The sequence below is a fragment of the Eleutherodactylus coqui genome, chromosome 6, assembly GCF_035609145.1.
Source record: "Eleutherodactylus coqui strain aEleCoq1 chromosome 6, aEleCoq1.hap1, whole genome shotgun sequence".
Taxonomy (NCBI): domain Eukaryota; kingdom Metazoa; phylum Chordata; class Amphibia; order Anura; family Eleutherodactylidae; genus Eleutherodactylus; species Eleutherodactylus coqui.
In genome coordinates this window covers 78,519,491-78,533,315 of record NC_089842.1, presented here as the reverse complement: position 1 = coordinate 78,533,315, position 13,825 = coordinate 78,519,491, and the positions used below count along the sequence as shown (strand labels likewise).

Sequence of the window (13,825 nt, the reverse complement as noted above, 5' to 3'; positions counted from 1 at the left end):
TTTAAGGTCATGAGGAGGTTTAAGCAGGTGCCCACAGACATTCTGCACCTTGTGACTTGCAGAGACCCCTACCCCGGCTCATCTCATGTCCCAGGAGGCTCCGGCAGATGGGAAGAGACTTACAGAGTGTTCTGTCCTCGCCTCCCAGAGGACCCCGAGATTGGAGAAGGTGAAGGTCACGTGGGAACAGCATGAGGCGCTGCAGTCAGCACTTCAGGAGGGAGGTCTGGGTTATCTTTTTATGGGCGGCTGGTTTCCCATGTGGGTTTCGATAAGCTCAGATCAGCAGAAAGTGAGAGGAACGTTCTGTCACTGCGCAGCCGGTCTACCGTTAACCCCGTTCATGCTTCACCGTCCCAACCACAAGGTTTAATATAGAACTCCTCTATCCGGATGGTGCCCCATATAACTGCACAGCATGACATGATAACTACTAGGACAGTCATCTGGGTGGAGCAGTATGACCTCTTCTCCCGAAACCAACATGAACTGTAGAAGTAACGTCCAATGTAGTGCAAATCCACCCTCCTTGTAACGAGCTGAGTGACGGGCATGTACGAGTCCACCTGACCACACCGGGCGGATCCGGCCACCTCTAAACGGTGTTCAAGGTGCGGTTTGGATGCGGTAAAATAAACCACAAAGGCAATTTATTTTTTTTTTGGAAGTGGTTTTAACCGCATTCGAACAGCCCGTGTGTGAAGGCGCCATTACTCGGTCTATCAGCTCATCCGGGTGAACATACTAGAGAACGAGCGTGCCCAGCGCTGCATCATGTGATCTCTCCGGCGCCTCTCGGATAATACAGTGGATTGAGACAATGCTCGGCGCCAACGTCTTTATCATCGAAGAGATGGAATAAATGGATGACTCTTCTAGATCCGCAGCGACGATGACTATAGCGAGGGGGCTGTCATTACAGCAGAGATGTGCAGATAATGAGGACACCAGAAATCCTACAATCAAAGTGAATGCGCCTTTCAATAGGAACACTATGCAACTCCCATGATGCTCGGCGGCACTGGCCTTGGCATTATGAGATTTGTAGTTTAGAGACAGCGCCAGCTCTCAGTGGGCCACGTGATACACCATGGGAATGGGGCACGGCAGATATATGTGTACCAAGAGGCTGGCATTTATTACAAGGAACCATAAGCTGCAGCACCGTCTGCTTCTCTGTACAGAACCTTCACCACCTCTGGTGATGCAAAGACTTCTGCACCATCCTCATCCTCGCCATTGTCTTCTGAGCTAGTACTGGGGATCCGCTATGAGGTGCGGGTGGTGCAGTGATATCGCTCCTAGCCTGGATGTATTTAGGGGATCTCAGGTCATCAGCAGAGCTGTATCCGTGATGTGCCTCTCACTTGAAGCCTGTCAGTGGGCTTCATTGTAGGACCCCAGGGATCCTGCCAGCCTACAAGCCTAATCTCTCTGCTCAAAATGTCAGACTCCTAATTATTTGTAAAATTCACTTAAATACCCACTTAAACACACCCATGCTCAGCCTTTACAGTAATTCCAGCTCTTCAGGCTTTCTTTCTATCCCTTGTGAAAGGGCATCAGTCTTTTCCTTCCCTGCTACAGAGCAGCAAAATCTTCTATATGCAGTAAGCTCAATTACTGCCAGGAGGGAACTTAATGGCTGGAGTGAGAAGCAAGAATAGGAAGTTCCTCAAAGTTATTATTCAAGGGGCGGCAGAAATGGCATTGATCTGTGTGAGGGCTCATGTCCACGACCGTGTTTTCACCACGTGGTACAAGTGCGTTGTACAGACGCGTGATAAGCGGTGAATGGAGTCGATGGACTTCCATTGATCCATGCAGACCGGCGTGCAGACACTGTGTATCAATATGCACGAGAAATAGATCACATCATGCTCTATTTCTGCGTACCACGCAGCGTTAGTTCTGTACATTTGGATAGGTTGCGTATGAAACCCTACCCATACACGATACATTGCATATGTGCAGCATCTTCATACGCATCCCCGCTATAAAACATAGTGGAGAGTTCAAAAAAAAGGTCACGCTGCACATGCCCGTGTGATACGCAGCCATATCTCTGCCGGCCTGCAGACGTTTACAAAATGGGTAAAACACAGAGAGGAGACCTGCAGCGTTTTACGCATACTCCCATAGACAGGAGTCGTAAGAGGCGTCGGTTTGCTCTGGGAAGGGTCAGGGGTCTAACTGTGCAGTCATCAAAACTTAAGAAATGTGTAATTTTTACTGAAAAATAGAGGCAAAAAGACTCATGTGATATGTGATGCTGACTGTGTCATGTGACAACATTTGTCCATGTGTGGTATGAGTATGTATGATGGCTGGTGTATTATCATGTATGATCTATGGAGTGATGATGTCTGGTGTATGATCATGTGTGATCTGTGATTATGATGAATAATGTCTGGTGTATCAGCATGTACTGGATATAGAGCGATGATGTCTGGTGTATCAGCATGTAATATATATCGAGTGCTGTCTGGTGTAGGATCATGTACGATCTGTGATCATGATGAATGATGTCTGGTGTATCAGAATGTACTGTATATGGAGTGATGATGTCTAGTGTAGGACCATGTAAGATCTGTGATTATGATGAATGATGTCTGGTGTATCAGCATGTAATATATATGGAGTGGCGATGTCTGGTGCATGGTAATATATGATCTGTGATTATGATGAATGATGTCTGGTGTATCAGCAAGTACTTTATATGGAGTGATTATGTCTGGTGTATCAGCATGCACTTTATATAGAGTGATGATGTCTGGTGTATGATCATGTAAGATCTGTGATTATGATGAATGATGTCTGGTGTATCAGCATGTAATATATATGGAGTGGTGATGTCTGGTGTATGGTAATGTATGATCTGTGATTATGATGAATGATGTCTGGTGTATCAGAATGTACTGTATATGGAGTGATGATGTCTGGTGTATCAGAATGTACTGTATATGGAGTGATGTTGTCTGGTGTATGATCATGTAAGATCTGTGATTATGATGAATGATGTCTGGTGTATCAGAATGTAATATATATGGAGTGATGATGTCTGGTGTATGATCATGTATGATCTGTGATTATGATGAATGATGTCTGGTGTATCAGCATGTACTGTATATAGAGTGATGATGTCTGGTATATCAGCATGTACTGTATATAGAGTGATGTCTGGTGTACGATCATGTACAATCTATGGTGATGATGAATAATGGCTGGAGTGTGATCATGTACTGTGTGTTATAGGGTATATAGCTTAAAGGCATATTCCCAGCTTGGCTTTTCATAGCTAAGATGGGAAAAAACTGCTGCAGTTACACCAGCCACCCAGTCAGGAACTACGAAAACAGCCGAACGCCTCAGCGCGATACCGTTTTCGTAGCTCCCATTAAAGTGAATGGGAGCTACGGAAACAGGGTAGCGGACTGTGCTGTTTCCGTAACTCCCATTCGCTTCAAGAAGAGCTCGGAGCGCTCTGAGGTTTTTGTAGTTACTGGCTGGTGGACGAAAACAGAGGGCCGGGTTTTCCCATCTCGGCCATGAAAAGCAGAGATGGGAACTCCCCTTTAATGATGTACGGTCATGTTTGGTCTGATTATGTTCAGTTTGTGTTGTGATTATGTGTAAATTCTGGTAAATTGTGTAGCAGCTGATTACATTGGTAGAAGAAACAGCCGCCTCCCTTTACTTCTAGGTTCTGCTTTTCAACCCCTTGAGTACGCGGTCAATTCTTGCATTTCCATTCTCTCCTTCCAAGAGCCATAACCTTTTTTTTTCTGTCGACATAGCTGTGTGAGTACTTGTTTTTGGCAGGACGATATATATATATATATATATATATTTTAATGGCACCATTTAATGTATGATATAATGTCTTAAGAAGCATCTACAAATGTTTTGTGGGGTGCAATAGAAAAAATAATGCATATTAAAACCAAAAAACTCTATCAGAATTGCATGTATGGTGGATGTTGCCAAGGGGTTAATGATTATTTCCTCACAACTTCTATACACAAAATAACTTCTGGAGATATTAAACTAACTGAATCAAAGATCTTATCATTGTATCCAAAGCAACATTCAGAAAAAGGGTCTGCTTGGGGTGAGCGCTGCTGCAGAGACCACCTGTGCAGGAGAGGGGCACCTGACCATTATTTGTAAGCCTCTACCTATGAGGCAGCAGACAAGCAGGGACTGGGTCACCTTCAGACGCTGTGCCGCTATCAGGTGCCTCATCCAGCGGTGCCATCACTGGCGAGCAGTGCAGCTGAGATAATCAATAGCGAACCATCTGCTCTGAGGCTTTATTGACGGGAGAGACAGGAGATGAAACAGAAACAGCTGGAGTAATTATAAAGGCTACAGGACTGACATCGATGCAGAGCCGCAGCCAAATCTACGCTCCGTTCATTTACACAGGAAAGCTCGTTACTCTTCATGTTTTTAGAGAGATCTAGAAAATCCAACAATGTGGCACTAATGCTGCGGTGTCAGTGCAACTCCCACGAATGGCTGACACTACAATAACACTACAGTCATCAGTAAAAAACACAGAAACCACAGACACTGTTCAGAGCAGCACACAGGTCCAGGGCTTTGGAGTTGGAGTCATGGAGTTGGAGTCAGAGTCCCATTTTGGTGGAGTCAGAGTCAGTAGGAATGTACGGACTCCGGCTTATAAAATATATATTATAAATATGGTATAATTAATCCAATGTAGGATTTGTTTTATGTTCTGAAATTGTATTCCAATACATAGATTTTGTATTCTATCTAAATAGTTTATTTTATCATAAGGCCGGGCTCAGACAGGCGGATTCCAATTGCAGAATCTGCGATCGGCGTTTGTAGCAAAACACAGGCATTGAAAAGCATGTAAAATCGCTTTTTCACTCACTCTTGTGGATACGAATTGCGTATTCTGCAAGTGGAGGAAAAAAAATCACAGAATGCTGTATTCTGCCACGGATTCTGCATGGTAGGCCTACATTGAAGTCAACGGACACTGCCCGACCTGCAGCCCATGCACAATTCGCATTTTCCATGTCATCGCTAAGCGACGGCACGGGAAAAACAAATAGTGAGAAAAAATAACAACTGTACTGCGCATGACCAATGGAGAGCCGCCATTGTCATATGCATTATAGAAAAGAAGGTATGCAGGGTCACTGGCCGGGCTCACAGCCGGAATCCACTGCGGGCCTCCCGCATGCAGAATCAGGTCCACCCATGTGAGCCCGGTGATGAAAAGCCTGGTGTCACCATTTTAATACAGTAAATTTAACATTTCATATATTACTCATGTTTTTAAGGAGTCAGAGTCTAGGAAGATTGAGGTGTCGCAGGTGTGGCTTACAGACTCCACATCCATGGCTGCATTACTGGTGACACAACTGGAATGGCTGCCTAATTACCAGCCACTCAATCAGAAAGAAAACCACATAATCAGCACCTCAACCAGAGGCAGCCGCGAAATAAACAGCACCTCCACCAGAGGCAGCCGCATAACCAGCGCCTCCACCAGAGGCAGCCGCATAACCAGCGCCTCCACCAGAGGCAGCCGCATAACCAGCGCCTCCACCAGAGGCAGCCGCATAACCAGCGCCTCCACCAGAGGCAGCCGCATAACCAGCGCCTCCACCAGAGGCAGCCGCATAACCAGCGCCTCCACCAGAGGCAGCCGCATAACCAGCGCCTCCACCAGAGGCAGCCGCATAACCAGCGCCTCCACCAGAGGCAGCCGCATAACCAGCGCCTCAACCAGAGGCAGCCGCATAACCAGCGCCTCAACCAAAGGCAGCCGCATAACCAGCGCCTCAACCAGAGGCAGCCGCATAACCAGCGCCTCAACCAGAGGCAGCCGCATAACCAGCGCCTCAACCAGAGGCAGCCGCATAACCAGCGCCTCAACCAGAGGCAGCCGCATAACCAGCGCCTCAACCAGAGGCAGCCGCATAACCAGCGCCTCAACCAGAGGCAGCCGCATAACCAGCGCCTCAACCAGAGGCAGCCGCATAACCAGCGCCTCAACCAGAGGCAGCCGCATAACCAGCGCCTCAACCAGAGGCAGCCGCATAACCAGCGCCTCAACCAGAGGCAGCCGCATAACCAGCGCCTCAACCAGAGGCAGCCGCATAACCAGCGCCTCAACCAGAGGCAGCCGCATAACCAGCGCCTCAACCAGAGGCAGCCACATAACCAGCGCCTCAACCAGAGGCAGTGGCATAACTTGCAACTTAGCCAAAAAGTTGATTATATAAAAAGGAATAAAACCAGAAAGGCGGTCACATAACCAGCAAAACAACTGGAGAAACACCCGCATAACCATCAACTATACCAAATGGCAGCTACATAGCTATCAACCAGGGAGCAAGCTGCATAAATAGCATCACAACCAGAGAAGTGGCTGCACAACTCAAGCGGAGGAATCCGCAGAAACAGCACACAAACCAAAACCAGATGACATGGTGGTTTTGTGTCCACCACTGCTATATAAATAACTATAAATCATCAGATAAGTCCTGCTGCTGGCAGAATAAAGGGACTTCACATTATGCACCGCATGCTTCCAACAGTAGCAAGATAGTGACGTTCCGGATGTCACCTGTAACAGATCTGTGGAAACAGGACTACAGGGACAAACCACATTTTAGGAACGGCCACTAAAGATCAATAACGACAATTAAACTTCAACTAATGCACCAATGGGCAGCGGATGACTCCACGCACTAGGACAATAGCAGTAAGCAAGAGCAAGCCTCTGCAGTCCTCATTAGCCTGCAGCTCATCACAACCACCACCATGTGAATGTCACCGCAGCAGCTCAAGCCGACTCCTCGAAACGCTTATTAGCCAAATGTCACAGGTGGGAATGAGCACCCCCACAATGACAGTGGAGACAGCCCTCATTACAGGAGACTTATTGCTTCTGTACCAGACTCTTTAAGGCTTCTTCGCCCCCTATTCTTCAAGTATCTATAGGAGATATATACCACACATGTTTTATAATGAGTCAATGTGGCAAAGACCATAAAAGCAGGCAACAGTAACCATTACTACAAGTGCAGAGATTCTGCCCCGACACGAAGAGTGTTTTCAATCATTGGTAAATCAGGACAATCAGACATGAATTTTCCAGGACATGAAAGATTCTCCTCCAAGTTGGTGGATGCTGAGAAAAATCTCATTTTAGTACACATTGTGATCATAGAACTAACTGCTAAAGACGAAGGTTTTCTACAATGAAAAGTGATCGCTTTTATTAATGCAGACTGGGCAGACATGTAGACAGTCGACTTCACCGGTACGGAGAGCGATTGCTGTAGTTTCTTGTCTGCTCCATCAATATGAAGAGGGTCCTTTGGGCGTGGTGATGTCATTACAAAGTGGCTCACCTGAGACATTTTCACTTTTACCTGAAGTACATTTTTTTTTCAAAATCTGAAGAAGCTAAAAAGGTCTGAAAAACATCCAAACAACGCCTAAAGAAAGAACAAGGCGAGACAAGACACAAAGACCCCCCGGCTAGAGGTGGCCATCGTTGAAATCCCTCCGGCCAGAGGCAAAGTCCCCCCGGGCCAGAGGCGGTCAGAGGCGAAGTCCCCCCTGGGCAGAGGCGAAGTCCCTCGGGCAGAGGCGAAGTCCCCCCGGTTAGAGGCGAAGTCCCCCCGGTTAGAGGCGAAGTCCCCTCGGTTAGAGGCGAAGTCCCCCCGGTTAGAGGCGAAGTCCCCCCGGTTAGAGGCGAAGTCCCCCCGGTTAGAGGCGGCCGTCAGTGAAGTTGTTGGCTACAGGTAGTGTTTAGTGGTCTTTCCATTACAGACAGTGATCAGAGATCTCCCCTGTTTCAGGTAAGGATATATATGTGCTTCCTTACATGTGACATACCGCTTGCAGCAGCAACTGATAGATGGTTGCCTTATTTGCCGATCCGTGTGGTCACCCCTATTATAGTCTGATTCTCACCCGTCACCTCCAGGACACAATGTGCGGTAGCTCACGGTTACTTGGCAGTCATTAGCATCACTTATAAGAAGCAGGATGGAGCTGGCATAACACAACATAAAGATTCGGTGCAGTGTCTTCTGCTCACTGGGCGCAGGGAAGGCAGATTCTAGAGAATGAAGGACGGGACGAACAGGGAGAAAGATAAAGGAAGAGTGAGAACAGAGAAAATGATGAAAAGGCGAGCTGCGGCCCACGGCTGCCCACAGAGAGGCTGCTCTACTTGACAAGCTCTTTAAAGTGAAGGCTCGCAGAAAGCGGCGGCATATTGTGTAGACCTGGCCCCAGCGCTGAGCATCCGCTCCCTCCTTCCACCCTCTTTCCTTTGTCCAGGAAACTAATGAGAAATAAACAGATCTACAATAAAAACTGTAAGTCCAAAACAAAGACAGCGGCACCTCCCTGCCTACACGTGCGGCAGCGGCGCCAACATCACAGGGGGGACTACTCACACAAAGCTCCACAATTATTTGTATAGTACAGATAACAGCTCCGCTACCAAGTGCGGCACAACGAACGTTATCTGCGAACGCTGCCTGGTCACATGATGAGTACAGCCGGGGATAAAGGATCCGCGGTGAGCATTCAATGTGTTGTCACACAGAGGTCCTTACATGGACGGCGAGGGATGGCGGAGACCCCACCAACTGTGCATACAGGACAAACTAAGAGCTCAAAAAGGTTTCCCTAGCCTGGTGATATAGCATATACTATATAATACTCCCTGACCTGTAATATTATATATATGGGCATGTGAGGCTATACACAATACTCGCTGCCCTGTAATATCAGATATATGGGCCTTTGAGGCTATATACACAATACTCGCTGACCTGTAATATCATACATACGGGCCTGTGAGGATATATACACAATACTCGCTGACCTGTAATATCAGATATATGGGCATGTGAGGCTATATACACAATACTCCCTGACCTGTAATATCATATATATGGGCCTGTGAGGATATATACACAATACTCGCTGACCTGTAATATCATATATATGGGCCTGTGAGGATATATACACAATACTCGCTGACCTGTAACATCATATATGTGGGGTTGTGAGAATATATACACAATACTAGCTGACCTGTAATATTATATATGTGGGCCTGTGAGGATATATACACAATACTCGCTGACCTGTAATATCATATATATGGGCCTGAGAGGCTATATATACAATACTCGCTGACCTGTAATACCATATATATGGGCCTGTGAGGATATATACACAATACTGCTGACCTGTAACATCATATATATGGGCCTGTGAGGATATATACACAATACTGCTGACCTGTAATATCATATATATGGGCTTGTGAGGATATATACACAATACTCGCTGACCTGTAATATGAAATATATATGGGCATGTGAGGATATATACACAATACTCCCTGACCTGTAATATCATATATATGGGTCTGTGACGATATATACACAATACTGACTGACCTGTAATATCAGATATATGGGCCTGTGATGTTATATACACAATACTCACTGACCTGTAGCATCAGACATATGGGCCTGTGAGGATATATACACAATACTCGCTGACCTGTAATATTATATACACGGGCCTGTGAGGATATATACACAATACTCGCTGACCTGTAATATCATATATGTGGGGTTGTGAGAATATATACACAATACTCGCTGACCTGTAATATTATATATGTGGGCCTGTGAGGATATATACACAATACTCGCTGACCTGTAATATCATATATATGGGCCTGAGAGGCTATACACAATACTCGCTGCCCTGTAATATCAGATATATGGGCCTGTGAGGATATATACACAATACTCGCTGACCTGTAATATTATATATATGGGCATGTGAGGCTATACACAATACTCGCTGCCCTGTAATATCAGATATATGGGCCTTTGAGGCTATATACACAATACTCGCTGACCTGTAATATCATACATACGGGCCTGTGAGGATATATACACAATACTCGCTGACCTGTAATATCAGATATATGGGCCTGTGAGGCTATATACACAATACTCGCTGACCTGTAATATCATATATATGGGCCTGTGAGGATATATACACAATACTCGCTGACCTGTAATATTATATATATGGGCATGTGAGGCTATACACAATACTCGCTGCCCTGTAATATCAGATATATGGGCCTTTGAGGCTATATACACAATACTCGCTGACCTGTAATATCATACATACGGGCCTGTGAGGATATATACACAATACTCGCTGACCTGTAATATCAGATATATGGACCTGTGAGGCTATACACAATACTCGCTGACCTGTAATATCATATATATGGGCCTGTGAGGATATATACACAATACTCGCTGACCTGTAATATCATATATGTGGGGTTGTGAGAATATATACACAATACTCGCTGACCTGTAATATTATATATGTGGGCCTGTGAGGATATATACACAATACTCGCTGACCTGTAATATCATATATATGGGCCTGAGAGGCTATATATACACAATACTCGCTGACCTGTAATACCACATATATATGCCTGTGAGGATATATACACAATACTGCTGACCTGTAATATCATATATATGAGCCTGTGAGGATATATACACAATATTCGCTGACCTGTAATATGAAATATATATTGCCATGTGAGGATATATATACACAATACTCCCTGACCTGTAATATCATATATATGGGTCTGTGACGATATATACACAATACTGACTGACCTGTAATATCAGATATATGGGCCTGTGATGTTATATACACAATACTCACTGACCTGTAGCATCATACATATGGGCCTGTGAGGATATATACACAATACTCGCTGACCTGTAATATTATATACATGGGCCTGTGAGGATATATGCACAGTACTCGTTGACCTATAATATTAAATATATGGGCCTATGAGGATATATACACAATACTCGCTGATCTGTAATATTATATACATGGGCCTGTGAGGATATATACACAGTACTCGCTGACCTATAATATCATATATATGGGCCTATGAGGATACATACACAATACTCGCTGACCTGTAACATCATATATATAGGCCTGTGAGGATATATATATAGAATACTCGCTGACCTGTAATATCAGATATATGGGCCTGTGAGGATATATATATAGAATACTCGCTGACCTGTAATATCATAAATATGGGCCTGTGACGATATATACACAATACTCGCTGACCTGTAAAATCATATATATGGGGATATATATATAGAATACTCGCTGACCTATAATATCAGATATATGGGCCTGTGAGGATACATACACAATACTCGCTGACCTTTAAAATCATATATATGGGCCTATGAGGATATATATATAGAATACTCGCTGACCTATAATATCAGATATATGGGCCTGTGAGGATATATACACAATACTTGCTGACCTGTGATATCATATATATGGACCTCTGATGATATACACACAATACTCACTGACCTGTAATGACATATACACAATGCTCGCTTACTTGAAATATCATATATTTGACCTGTAATGGTATATACCAGTGGTGGCGAACCTATGGCACACGTGCCAGAGGCGGCATGCAGAGCCCTCCCTGCTGGCACGCGTCACCATCGGCCGCTCACCACAAAAGTAAATGCCTGCAGGGGCCGCGGCTCCCCTGCAGGCATTCACTCATCAGCGCGCTGCCATCAGCGCTGATCTCGGCGCACACTGTGACATCAGTGTGCAACCGGGATCCTCCTCCCCCGTGTCCCGACGTCTCCTACTTGGTTCCGCGAGAGCAGGGGCAGGAGGCGTCAGGTAGCACACTGACGTCAGTGTGCACCAGCGATCAGGCAGAAGAGGAGCAGCGCTTCCACGAGAAGGAGAGGTAAGTATGTAGGTCTCGTGGCTGGGGGGGGGGGGGGGGTGCAATATTACCGCTGGGGGTGGGGGAGGTGCATTATTACTGCTGGGGGACCGCTGGGGAAGGGAGGGGCATTATTACTCCTGGGGGACTGCTGCAGGGCGGGCATCATTACTGCTGGGGGTTGGGGAGGTGCATTATTACTGCTGGGGGACCGCTGGGGAAAGGGGGGCATTATTACTGCTGGGGGACTGCTGCAGGGGGGGCATTACTACTGCTGGGGGGACCGCTGGGGAAGGGGGGGCATTTTTAATGCTGGGGGACTGCTGCAGGGGGTGCATTATTACCACTGGGAGTCCGCTGGGGGTGGGGAAGGTGCATTATTACTGCTGGTGGACCGCTGCAGGGGGGGCATTATTACTGCTGGGGGGACTGCTGGGGAAGGGGGGGCATTATTACTGCTTGGGGGACCGCTGCGGAAGGGGGGAGCATTATTACTACTGGGGGTCCACTGGGGGTGGACATTATTATTGCTGGGGGGACCGCTGGGGAAGTGGGGGGGCATTATTACTGCTGGGGGGAGGGACATTATTACTGCTGGGGGGACCACTGGGGAGGGGGCAATATTATTGCTGAGGGAATGCTGGGGAAGGGGGTGGCATTAATACTGCTGGGGGGGCTGCTCTGGGGGGGTGTCACTATTATTACTGCTGGGGGGGCCACGCGGGGGGGGGGGTCACTATTATTGCTGGGGGAGGGGGGGGGTCACTATTGCCGCAGGGGTATGTTTACATCTGGCAGAAATGGGCAGGGCTGTTTCAAATTAGACAGCGAGCGGATTTTGACTGCTTTTTGGATGCGGAAATGTTGCAGAATTTTCCACAGAAATTTCCACTGAGGACATTCTGCAGTATTTCTGCATCCAAAAAGCAGTTAAAATCTGCACGCTGTCTATTTTGAAGCGGCCGTGTCCTTTTTAGAACGACGGGGGTAAATCATACATCGTGATAAGTCCTGCCCCCTGACGTGTTGGCACTTTGAGATAAATAAGTGGGTTTTGGGTTGCAGTTTGGGCACTCGGTCTCTAAAAGGTTCGCCATCACTGGTGTATACAATACCTGCTGACCTATAATATAGTATATAATACTCCCTAACTTGTAATATAACATCATATATATAAAACTCAGTGACATGTAATATATCATTTATAATACTCTCTGATCGGTAACATCACATACAATACTCTCATACATGTGATACATCATATATTATAATATATAACTTCCTGACATGTAATATATTATACTCCATTATCCATGGTATTATATATAATAGCCCCTGACCTGTAATATATCATCATATACAATACTACCTGACCAGTGATCTCATATATAATACTTCCTGACCTGCAAGCTCATATACAATACTATGTGACCCGTCATATCATATACAGTACAATGCACCCTGATCCGTGATATTCTAATAGTCCCTGACCTGTAATATATCATATATAATGCTCTGTGACCTGCTATCTAATATCCCAGATAACCCTCTGGACATCTCTGCAGCCATTTGGCCGCGGCGCTGTAAGTGTCAGCTGCCTCTGTTTCTTGTCTGGGAATTATTAGATCAGTTTGCTAGAGAAAATTGCAGATTAGAGCTTTTCATAGCTGAGAAAATGGCAGCTCTACAGGATGTTTAACAATCCCCCCAGAATCTCTCCTTATCTACGTGGGACACACTGAAGGATCAATGCGGCTCCCTCCATCTCCCCAAATCCAGTGCGCCTGACACCCCCCCTCACAGCCCCCTCCACCTCCGCTTCTCAGATGCAAAGCGGCTATGACCAGGTAATTAAGCTGCAAACAATGGACGGGAATGGGAGATTAACGGCGCGCTGGATGAAGATGGAAGTTATTTGTAGCTAACAAAAAGCCAACTGATTGTAAGAACAAGCAC

At 46.0% G+C, this 13,825-nt stretch overlaps 1 protein-coding gene across 13 annotated transcripts in view; it reads right to left on the bottom strand.

Annotated features, from left to right (window-relative positions):
- The window catches only part of LOC136632264 (protein CEPU-1-like), a 659,300-nt gene that overhangs the window by 164,911 nt on the left and 480,564 nt on the right, over nt 1-13,825 (bottom strand). The window lies entirely within an intron of this gene.